Below are 12,161 nucleotides of genomic sequence, written 5' to 3'. Positions count from 1 at the left end.
TGCGAAGAAAAACGTTGGGACTTAGTCTCCAGAGCGAAAAGACGCGGTTTTCGGTGCCAGGGACGGGAGTTTAGAAAAATACAGAAAAATAAATATTATAAATATCAAAATTCTGTCCTCGAATATGATACTAGACATACCCAGCTACATTGTAAACGAAAATTGGATATGCTCAGGCAACGTTTGTGGCTTCCTGAGCCGGGCGGAAGTGCGAAGAAAAACGTTGGGACTTAGTCTCCAGAGCGAAAAGACGCGGTTTTCGGTGCCAGGGACGGGAGTTTAGAAAAATACAGAAAAATAAATATTATAAATATCAAAATTCTGTCCTCGAATATGATACTAGACATACCCAGCTACATTGTAAACGAAAATTGGATATGCTCAGGCAACGTTTGTGGCTTCCTGAGCCGGGCGGAAGTGCGAAGAAAAACGTTGGGACTTAGTCTCCAGAGCGAAAAGACGCGGTTTTCGGTGCCAGAACGGGAGTTTAGAAAAATACAGAAAATAATTAGTATAAATATCAAAATGCTCTCCTTGAATATGATACTAGACATACCCAGCTACATTGTAAACGAAAATTCGATATTCTCAGGCGACGTTTGTGGCTTCCTGAGCCGGGCGGAACTGCGAAGAAAAACGTTGGGACTTAGTCTCCAGAGCGAAAAGACGCGGTTTTCGGTGCCAGAACGGGAGTTTAGAAAAATACAGAAAATAATTAGTATAAATATCAAAATGCTCTCCTTGAATATGATACTAGACATACCCAGCTACATTGTAAACGAAAATTCGATATTCTCAGGCGACGTTTGTGGCTTCCTGAGCCGGGCGGAAGTGCGAAGAAAAACGTTGGGACTTAGTCTCCAGAGCGAAAAGACGCGGTTTTCGGTGCCAGAACGGGAGTTTAGAAAAATACAGAAAATAATTAGTATAAATATCAAAATGCTCTCCTTGAATATGATACTAGACATACCCAGCTACATTGTAAACGAAAATTCGATATTCTCAGGCGACGTTTGTGGCTTCCTGAGCCGGGCGGAACTGCGAAGAAAAATGTTGGGACTTAGTCTCCAGAGCGAAAAGACGCGGTTTTCGGTGCCAGGGACGGGAATTTAGAAAAATACAGAAAAATAATTATTTTAAACATCAAAATGCTCTCCTCGAATATGATACTAGACATACCCAGCTACATTGTAAACGAAAATTGGATATTCTCAGGCGACGTTTGTGGCTTCCTGAGCCGGGCGGAACTGCGAAGAAAAACGTTGGGACTTAGTCTCCAGAGCGAAAAGACGCGGTTTTCGGTGCCAGGGACGGGAGTTTAGAAAAATACAGAAAAATAAATATTATAAATATCAAAATTCTGTCCTCGAATATGATACTAGACATACCCAGCTACATTGTAAACGAAAATTGGATATGCTCAGGCAACGTTTGTGGCTTCCTGAGCCGGGCGGAAGTGCGAAGAAAAACGTTGGGACTTAGTCTCCAGAGCGAAAAGACGCGGTTTTCGGTGCCAGAACGGGAGTTTAGAAAAATACAGAAAATAATTAGTATAAATATCAAAATGCTCTCCTCGAATATGATACTAGACATACCCAGCTACATTGTAAACGAAAATTCGATATTCTCAGGCGACGTTTGTGGCTTCCTGAGCCGGGCGGAACTGCGAAGAAAAACGTTGGGACTTAGTCTCCAGAGCGAAAAGACGCGGTTTTCGGTGCCAGGGACGGGAGTTTAGAAAAATACAGAAAAATAAATATTATAAATATCAAAATTCTGTCCTCGAATATGATACTAGACATACCCAGCTACATTGTAAACGAAAATTGGATATTCTCAGGCAACGTTTGTGGCTTCCTGAGCCGGGCGGAAGTGCGAAGAAAAACGTTGGGACTTAGTCTCCAGAGCGAAAAGACGCGGTTTTCGGTGCCAGAACGGGAGTTTAGAAAAATACAGAAAATAATTAGTATAAATATCAAAATGCTCTCCTTGAATATGATACTAGACATACCCAGCTACATTGTAAACGAAAATTCGATATTCTCAGGCGACGTTTGTGGCTTCCTGAGCCGGGCGGAACTGCGAAGAAAAATGTTGGGACTTAGTCTCCAGAGCGAAAAGACGCGGTTTTCGGTGCCAGGGACGGGAATTTAGAAAAATACAGAAAAATAATTATTTTAAACATCAAAATGCTCTCCTCGAATATGATACTAGACATACCCAGCTACATTGTAAACGAAAATTGGATATTCTCAGGCGACGTTTGTGGCTTCCTGAGCCGGGCGGAACTGCGAAGAAAAACGTTGGGACTTAGTCTCCAGAGCGAAAAGACGCGGTTTTCGGTGCCAGGGACGGGAATTTAGAAAAATACAGAAAAATAATTATTTTAAACATCAAAATGCTCTCCTCGAATATGATACTAGACATACCCAGCTACATTGTAAACGAAAATTGGATATTCTCAGGCGACGTTTGTGGCTTCCTGAGCCGGGCGGAACTGCGAAGAAAAACGTTGGGACTTAGTCTCCAGAGCGAAAAGACGCGGTTTTCGGTGCCAGGGACGGGAATTTAGAAAAATACAGAAAAATAATTATTTTAAACATCAAAATGCTCTCCTCGAATATGATACTAGACATACCCAGCTACATTGTAAACGAAAATTGGATATTCTCAGGCGACGTTTGTGGCTTCCTGAGCCGGGCGGAACTGCGAAGAAAAACGTTGGGACTTAGTCTCCAGAGCGAAAAGACGCGGTTTTCGGTGCCAGGGACGGGAATTTAGAAAAATACAGAAAAATAATTATTTTAAACATCAAAATGCTCTCCTCGAATATGATACTAGACATACCCAGCTACATTGTAAACGAAAATTGGATATTCTCAGGCGACGTTTGTGGCTTCCTGAGCCGGGCGGAACTGCGAAGAAAAATGTTGGGACTTAGTCTCCAGAGCGAAAAGACGCGATTTTCGGTGCCAGGGACGGGAATTTAGAAAAATACAGAAAAATGATTAGTATAAATATCAAAATGCTCTCCTCGAATATGATACTAGACATACCAAGCTACATTCTAAACGAAAATTGGATATTCTCAGGCGACGTTTGTGGCTTCCTGAGCCGGGCGGAACTGCGAAGAAAAACGTTGGGACTTAGTCTCCAGAGCGAAAAGACGCGGTTTTCGGTGCCAGGGACGGGAATTTAGAAAAATACAGAAAAATAATTATTTTAAACATCAAAATGCTCTCCTCGAATATGATACTAGACATACCCAGCTACATTGTAAACGAAAATTGGATATTCTCAGGCGACGTTTGTGGCTTCCTGAGCCGGGCGGAACTGCGAAGAAAAACGTTGGGACTTTGTCTCCAGAGCGAAAAGACGCGATTTTCGGTGCCAGGGACGGGAATTTAGAAAAATACAGAAAAATGATTAGTATAAATATCAAAATGCTCTCCTCGAATATGATACTAGACATACCCAGCTACATTGTAAACGAAAATTGGATATTCTCAGGCGACGTTTGTGGCTTCCTGAGCCGGGCGGAACTGCGAAGAAAAATGTTGGGACTTTGTCTCCAGAGCGAAAAGCCGCGGTTTTCGGTGCCAGGGACGGGAGTTTAGAAAAATACAGAAAAATAAATATTATAAATATCAAAATTCTGTCCTCGAATATGATACTAGACATACCCAGCTACATTGTAAACGAAAATTCGATATTCTCAGGCAACGTTTGTGGCTTCCTGAGCCGGGCGGAAGTGCGAAGAAAAACGTTGGGACTTAGTCTCCAGAGCGAAAAGACGCGGTTTTCGGTGCCAGGGACGGGAATTTAGAAAAATACAGAAAAATAATTATTTTAAACATCAAAATGCTCTCCTCGAATATGATACTAGACATACCCAGCTACATTGTAAACGAAAATTGGATATTCTCAGGCGACGTTTGTGGCTTCCTGAGCCGGGCGGAACTGCGAAGAAAAACGTTGGGACTTAGTCTCCAGAGCGAAAAGACGCGGTTTTCGGTGCCAGGGACGGGAATTTAGAAAAATACAGAAAAATAATTATTTTAAACATCAAAATGCTCTCCTCGAATATGATACTAGACATACCCAGCTACATTGTAAACGAAAATTGGATATTCTCAGGCGACGTTTGTGGCTTCCTGAGCCGGGCGGAACTGCGAAGAAAAACGTTGGGACTTAGTCTCCAGAGCGAAAAGACGCGGTTTTCGGTGCCAGGGACGGGAATTTAGAAAAATACAGAAAAATAATTATTTTAAACATCAAAATGCTCTCCTCGAATATGATACTAGACATACCCAGCTACATTGTAAACGAAAATTGGATATTCTCAGGCGACGTTTGTGGCTTCCTGAGCCGGGCGGAACTGCGAAGAAAAATGTTGGGACTTTGTCTCCAGAGCGAAAAGCCGCGGTTTTCGGTGCCAGGGACGGGAGTTTAGAAAAATACAGAAAAATAAATATTATAAATATCAAAATTCTGTCCTCGAATATGATACTAGACATACCCAGCTACATTGTAAACGAAAATTCGATATTCTCAGGCAACGTTTGTGGCTTCCTGAGCCGGGCGGAAGTGCGAAGAAAAACGTTGGGACTTAGTCTCCAGAGCGAAAAGACGCGGTTTTCGGTGCCAGGGACGGGAATTTAGAAAAATACAGAAAAATAATTATTTTAAACATCAAAATGCTCTCCTCGAATATGATACTAGACATACCCAGCTACATTGTAAACGAAAATTGGATATTCTCAGGCGACGTTTGTGGCTTCCTGAGCCGGGCGGAACTGCGAAGAAAAACGTTGGGACTTAGTCTCCAGAGCGAAAAGACGCGGTTTTCGGTGCCAGGGACGGGAATTTAGAAAAATACAGAAAAATAATTATTTTAAACATCAAAATGCTCTCCTCGAATATGATACTAGACATACCCAGCTACATTGTAAACGAAAATTGGATATTCTCAGGCGACGTTTGTGGCTTCCTGAGCCGGGCGGAACTGCGAAGAAAAACGTTGGGACTTAGTCTCCAGAGCGAAAAGACGCGGTTTTCGGTGCCAGGGACGGGAATTTAGAAAAATACAGAAAAATAATTATTTTAAACATCAAAATGCTCTCCTCGAATATGATACTAGACATACCCAGCTACATTGTAAACGAAAATTGGATATTCTCAGGCGACGTTTGTGGCTTCCTGAGCCGGGCGGAACTGCGAAGAAAAATGTTGGGACTTAGTCTCCAGAGCGAAAAGACGCGATTTTCGGTGCCAGGGACGGGAATTTAGAAAAATACAGAAAAATGATTAGTATAAATATCAAAATGCTCTCCTCGAATATGATACTAGACATACCAAGCTACATTCTAAACGAAAATTGGATATTCTCAGGCGACGTTTGTGGCTTCCTGAGCCGGGCGGAACTGCGAAGAAAAACGTTGGGACTTAGTCTCCAGAGCGAAAAGACGCGGTTTTCGGTGCCAGGGACGGGAGTTTAGAAAAATACAGAAAAATAAATATTATAAATATCAAAATTCTGTCCTCGAATATGATACTAGACATACCCAGCTACATTGTAAACGAAAATTCGATATTCTCAGGCAACGTTTGTGGCTTCCTGAGCCGGGCGGAAGTGCGAAGAAAAACGTTGGGACTTAGTCTCCAGAGCGAAAAGACGCGATTTTCGGTGCCAGGGACGGGAATTTAGAAAAATACAGAAAAATGATTAGTATAAATATCAAAATGCTCTCCTCGAATATGATACTAGACATACCAAGCTACATTCTAAACGAAAATTCGATATTCTCAGGCGACGTTTGTGGCTTCCTGAGCCGGGCGGAACTGCGAAGAAAAATGTTGGGACTTAGTCTCCAGAGCGAAAAGACGCGGTTTTCGGTGCCAGGGACGGGAGTTTAGAAAAATACAGAAAAATGATTAGTATAAATATCAAAATGCTCTCCTCGAATATGATACTAGACATACCCAGCTACATTGTAAACGAAAATTCGATATTGCCGCGCCCAGGGCTGAGAAAGCAACGCTCAGTCACGGACCTCCAGAAAGTTCTCGTTTATTCATGTACCGCATGTAACTTCTCTCATTTATTCCTGCTTTTGTTTTCTAGAAAGTGCGTGTTCATTCTCGCCCGATCACGCGACGCTCGAGCCGCTTTCGCCGAATCTTCGAGATAGCGACGCACTCTACACTGTAAAAAAAAACCGTAAGTTAACAGCCTTTTTCAAAACTGGAAAGCGCCGTGAGAGGCGCGCACGGACAAAACGCCGTAGAGGCGACATGACGGCTCGAGTCCGTAAATGTACGGCTTCACATATTTCTTAGTTCAGGTCTGTGTTCCCTTTTCTTTGAAGTAAAAACACATAACACACGCCACGTTTGCTCTAGAGATAGTTTTCTTGTTGGCAGATGTCTCATGTTACGTGCCATTCGTGCCAATGCTAAAATCTCTTTCGAACGGCGGAGGGAGACCCACCCAAAGGCCGGCGCACTCAGCTCGCGGACGACGACAACCGAGCAAGGAGCGCCGTCCATCACGTGATGTTTACTTCCCGGTCTCAGGTCTGTATGCTCGCTCGCGCGTGAACCACCACGGGCGGGAAGGGCGGCAACACTCTTCGTCGTCGCCGCGATCATCTTTCACCATTCAACCGGACTAAGAAGGTAAGCCAGCTCATTTTCGCATGCGCCTTGCGAGATAACCGAAGTGCAGAAGGAATCAAAGACGCGTTACTTAACGCAATGGCGCGGGCTGAGTCAGAAAACGCGCCATATTTTTTGCTTTAGCTTCCGGACTCAGTTGCGCGAGGGAAACCTATCCACGCATCAGACTCGACTTGATGGACGTGTGCAGGCGCAGGGCTCATCGCCATGACTGTTTGGTTTGCTCTGGGCTGAGTGGGCTCTCCCGAACTCCTTCTGTTCGTACCTTTTGCTTTCGGGCGCCGTCACCCTTTCGCTTTCGGGCGCGGTAAGAACCGGAGAAATCAGATTTTAACATGAAAGACTGAAGCGCGCTCATTGAATAATCATAATGAGCGCTGTCGCGTACTGAATTTAAGAGCATGTCGTGTTTTCTCTAGTTTATACACTGATGTTTAGGACAATTGCTGGATCGCGTACCCCCGCTTGATCGCTGCAGCCCGAGTGCGGCCACCGGACGGCAATCTTGCATGTTGAGAAAGCGCGCTTTTGGAGCGTTGCTGAGGCTGGTGGCAGCGTGCTGAAGACACGGTTTCTACTCGTTCGTCGTCATTCACCGAAGAAGTTCTTTAAAACTATGTAAGATATGAGACTTGCGAATGAAAACACGTTACAATGTTTACGGAAGCGCAGTGCAGCAGAAAAAAGGCACAACTCGTCGAAAGCAAGTTTCGCCGGTCTCGCGGCATGTTCAAAGCTTCCTTGGCACCCCGAAGCGCTGCGTCTCTATGCCTTCGCACGCTTGGATGCCGGTCAAGAATCGACACCGTGTGAATGTGTTTTGCGAGTGCAATGTGTCTGTAGCCGTATGTGCCTCTGGAGCAGCGGTTTACTTTACTCTGACGACTGTATTTGTAACTAAGTGGCGACGGAAGAAAGGGGGAAAGTACTTCTTTTTTTTTTTTTTTTGCTAGACGGTTCAGAGAATATTGCGCACAACAGCTCCTCATCAGTGATCAGCGGTGTCTCATTATCAACCTACTTAATTTCACTTGACGTTTGAGCACGGCTCGAATAATTGTGATTGGTCAACAGACTGCACACGACCATATGGACCGCGCTTCAAAGATCTCCATTCTCGCCGTCTTGTACTTTTGCCTTCGAAAACCCTCCTTGCTCTACAGCATTGCTCTATTTGTGCTGCTATGTGATCTATTAGAGTAGATTTGGAACACAGCCATGGTTAATAGTGCATAAGAGCAACTGTACAGATTGCTTTCCCCCCTTTATTGATAGCAACTCGCCTGAACATCTGGATGCTCCAGAACTCTTTAGCCGATATAAGATGCAAAGGCATCTGTGCACGACACACCTTCAAAACATTTTCGCGGCACCAATTCTTGATCGGTATCCTAGCTTGCGAAGACACAGAGACTCAACGCTTCGGCATGCCAAGGAAGCTTTGATCATGCCGCAAGACCGTCGAAACTTGCTTTCGACGAGTTGTGCCTTTCTCTTGCGGCACTGCGCTTCCGTAAAAATTCACACATGTTACTCGCTTATATTTGCCTACGTAAAAGCGACTATTAAAATATATGCTCAAGCAAAAAGTGGCCACTTTCCGAGAAGTGTGTCCAACCCTTAGTTTCCCTTTTGTAGTAGCTTCTCCTTGGCTGGAACGATTATTGATACCTTGCGTGTGGGGAAGAGCGGTGTCAATCATTCTTTCGGTGGCACCGATTACTTGAGAAACACTCGTATGAATGAATCTTCCTCCCATTATTTTCATTTTAGGGAAAAATGCTTGTTCTGACGTGTTGTTTATTCGCTATGTTTAAATAGTTTTGTTGCTTTGCAGTTGTCGAAGGTGGGACTGATTTAGTTATTGCATCAAGCTTTAAAGGCAATGAGGTCATTGCCAAAGTTCTGTGTTTTTGCTTTCTATCCCCATTTCCAACAGCATTCTTTTTGCTGTGAATAATTGTGTGTCATAATTGCAGTTATGATAGTTTTTATGACACTGTGAGCAACTGCGGGAATTCCTATAGTTCTTGCATCGCTTTTTACAATGTGATAAACCGTAATTTCTGCTCCAAAAGCTCAAATGTGGGGGACACGCTATCACAGCCGTGATGAAGCATTCACGCATCTTTTTGCTGCAGATTATACTTCTGAGCATCGCCAGCAGTGACGGGGCCCATATGCTGGACGAACTACAGGATGCCACGAAATTGATTGTTCTCGAGCCAACCACGGGAAAACAGTGGTTCCTGGGACCCATCTTGGTGGATTTCAAGTTGGGAGCATTAGGAGCCTGCCAGCACTGGTCTTCAGCTACGATGCCTCTACAGAAGCCGCTATCCAACGCCAGTCGTTCGAGGCACGCTACCACAGCCATGAAGGAACGCTCGGACATCTTTTTGCTGCAGGTTCGTTGTTTGAATACTTCAACTTGCCGTCGTTCAAGCAACTATTGTCTGCTAGTGGTATCCTGCCCCGGTGCTTGGTTGTGCTGTTTTCGTTGCGTGTGGTCTTGGTTTCGGGACGTCATGTCCTTAAGTTTGCAGTGTGAAATAAATTAAATGAAATATGTGCTACAAAAGCCATGTTTTTGCTGCAGAAGCTGTTACAAGCAGTTCTTTTGTAAGCTTCAGCACTGATGATTCCATTTTGTCTGTTAATGCATGAAAACATTAGCCACTTGTGCTTTCTTGCCTTTGAGACATGCTCAGATAATTATATGGTTTGAAGTTGAACTGGGGGGGGGGGGGGGGGGGGGTTCATTGTTTACTTTTAGAATGTAACACGCATCTCCAATGTTCAACTCAACGAGCTTCCCGCAGCGTCCATCTGCATCACACTAGGCAAGCCTTTGTGCATCTTTTGGCATGCAGGATACAACACTACTTTATTTCAATTGTACGCTACTGCATTACCGTAAAATACCAGGCAAGCGCCCACTCATAATTTAGAGATAATCGCGAAAAAAATGGGAGAATGGGCGCTTGCCTGGTCATCAAATTTACATATAAATGTACTGTGCATATTTTCTCAGATCTTAGAAATTTGGATATCGGCACTTCATGTGGAATGGGCGGATGCATGGTATTCTACGGTAGCTAAGAGTTGCACTTGGAGTGTCGTTCGGTACAATGAAAATAGTTTTTCTTCATATGTTCACAAATCTAGCGTGCCAAGGCACAGAGACTCAGCGCTTCGGCATGCCAAGGAAGCTTTGATCATGCCGCAAGACCGTCGAAACTTGCTTTCGACGAGTTGTGCTTTTTTCTCTCGGCACTGCGCTTCCGTAAAAACTCACACATGTTCTCAGTAGCAAGTATCCGGCTTACGCAGGGTTTTAAAAAAATGTTTCTGGCGAATGACGACGAACAAGTAGAAAATGTGTCTTCAGCACGCTGCGGCCAGCCTCGGCAACGCTCCAAAAACACAATTTTTCGACGTGCAACATTGCCGTCTGGTGGCCGCACTCGCTGAGCGGGGATGCGCGATTGAACAATTGTCATAGAGATCAGTGAGTTTATGTGTAAAAAAGGTTCTTGTCTATGGCAGTTTGTTTTGAGGTGGGCCAATAATCTCCACTAGAGGGTTGGATGGCGCATTGAGCGAACAGGTATAAAGCCACCGGAAGTAAGCAGCTTGTCCCGGAAGTGAGCGCTTGACAGGCTTTCCCACTCTTACGAGCGGTGGTCGAAACAGTGTCCAAGGCGCTTGATTTGCTTTTGTTATAACAATAGAGCCTGCTTGTCGCGTTCATGCAGGCCCGAGATGTCTTCTTGGAAGCCATTTCATGTCTGAGAATTTCGAGATTCTAGTTGATTAAGTGTACACTCCCCAAGGTCAAGTGCCTCATTCTCAAGATTGATTCCTAAAAAGGATTATTAAAACCCACGTAAAAATGCAAGAAAGCATGAATCAAAACATTCACTGAATCCATTATAAAACCCAGCAAACACTCGATTTCTGGGACAAGCATCGAACTTCCGATGGCTTCACTTGTGCCCGACTCCGAGCTAGGCTAAGCGCCTTCCAGGCCCCTATATTAGAGATCAGTGAGGTAGGCCTACCGCGCGAACGACGGTCGTGCGTGCATGACGTCGGTGGCACCACGGGTGGCACCACGGGTGGCACCACTGACGTCATAAGATGCTAGAGAGCCTCAAGTAAGATTGCATTCAACTTAAACCATGGAGTGTGTTTGCAATTTAATGGCAGCGTTAAAGATGGCGGATTATACAGTTTTCTGCGTGTAAAATATGCTTAAACTATTGGAACAAAAATGGTGTCTATAGAAAAGTGTTATTTTATTCTTCACATAAAATCTTCAAGCATCTGTTTTTAACCGGATTTACGTTGAAAAACTACCCGTATTCCCGTAACCAACAGCAAAATTTTGCAATTTAATGGTGCCCATGAACACATGCCTTGATCTAGCAGTTGAACACACTTTTACTTGAGGCTCTTAATTAGATGCTGGCTGGAAGCAGATGACGACATGCCACCTGCTTCGGCCGCTATGATTCATTAAATACTTTCAGTAGATATGATGTATTACCGTTCGATAATAAATAGGACTAAGGTACACAAACCACTTCCGTCCCACGGTGAGCTTCCATAGACGAAAACAATTTTTTTCTTTCATAAAATTGAGGAACCCCAAGTTACTCGCTTATATTTGCCTATGTAAAAGCAACTATTAAAATATATGCTCAAGCAAAAAGTGGCCACTTTCCGAGAAGAGTGTCCAACCCTTAGTTTCCCTTTTGTAGTAGCTTCTCCTTGGCTGGAACAATTATTGATGCCTTGCGTGGGAGGAAGAGCGGAGTCAATCATTGGTTCGGTGGCACCGATTACTTGAGGAACACTCGTATGAATCTTCCTCCCATTACTTTCATTTTGGGGAAAAATGCTTGTTGTGACGTGTGGTTTATTCGCTATGCTTAAATAGTTTTGTTGCTTTGCAGTTGTCGAAGATGGGACTGATTTAGTTATTGCATCAAGCTTTAAAGGCAATGAGGTCATTGCCAAAGTTCTGTGTTTTTGCTTTCTATCCCCTGTGAATAATATAATAGTTTTTATGACACTGTGAGGAACTGCGGGAATTTCTATAGTACTTGCATCGCTTTTTACAATGTGATAAACCGGAATCGCCTGCTCCAAAAGCTCTGATGTGGGGGACACGCTACCACAGCCATGATGAAGCGCTCACGCATCTTTTTGCTGCAGGTTATACTTCTGAGCATCGCCAGCAGTGACGGGGCCCATATGCTGGACGAACCACAGGACGCCACGAAATTGATTGTTCTCGAGCCGACCACGGGAAAACAGCGGTTCCTGGGACCCATCTTGGTGTATTTCAAGTTGGGAGCATTAGGAGCCTGCCAGCACTGGTCTTCAGCTACGATGCCTCTACAGAAGCCGCTATCCCACGCCAGTCATTCGAGGCACGCTACCACAGCCATGAAGGAACGCTCGGACATCTTTTT

This window comes from Ixodes scapularis, unplaced genomic scaffold (genome assembly GCF_016920785.2).
Source record: "Ixodes scapularis isolate PalLabHiFi unplaced genomic scaffold, ASM1692078v2 PGA_scaffold0__279_contigs__length_252992795, whole genome shotgun sequence".
NCBI classification, from domain to species: Eukaryota; Metazoa; Arthropoda; class Arachnida; order Ixodida; family Ixodidae; genus Ixodes; species Ixodes scapularis.
The sequence above is the reverse complement of the archived record's forward strand: the minus strand, read 5'-3'. Positions refer to the sequence as shown.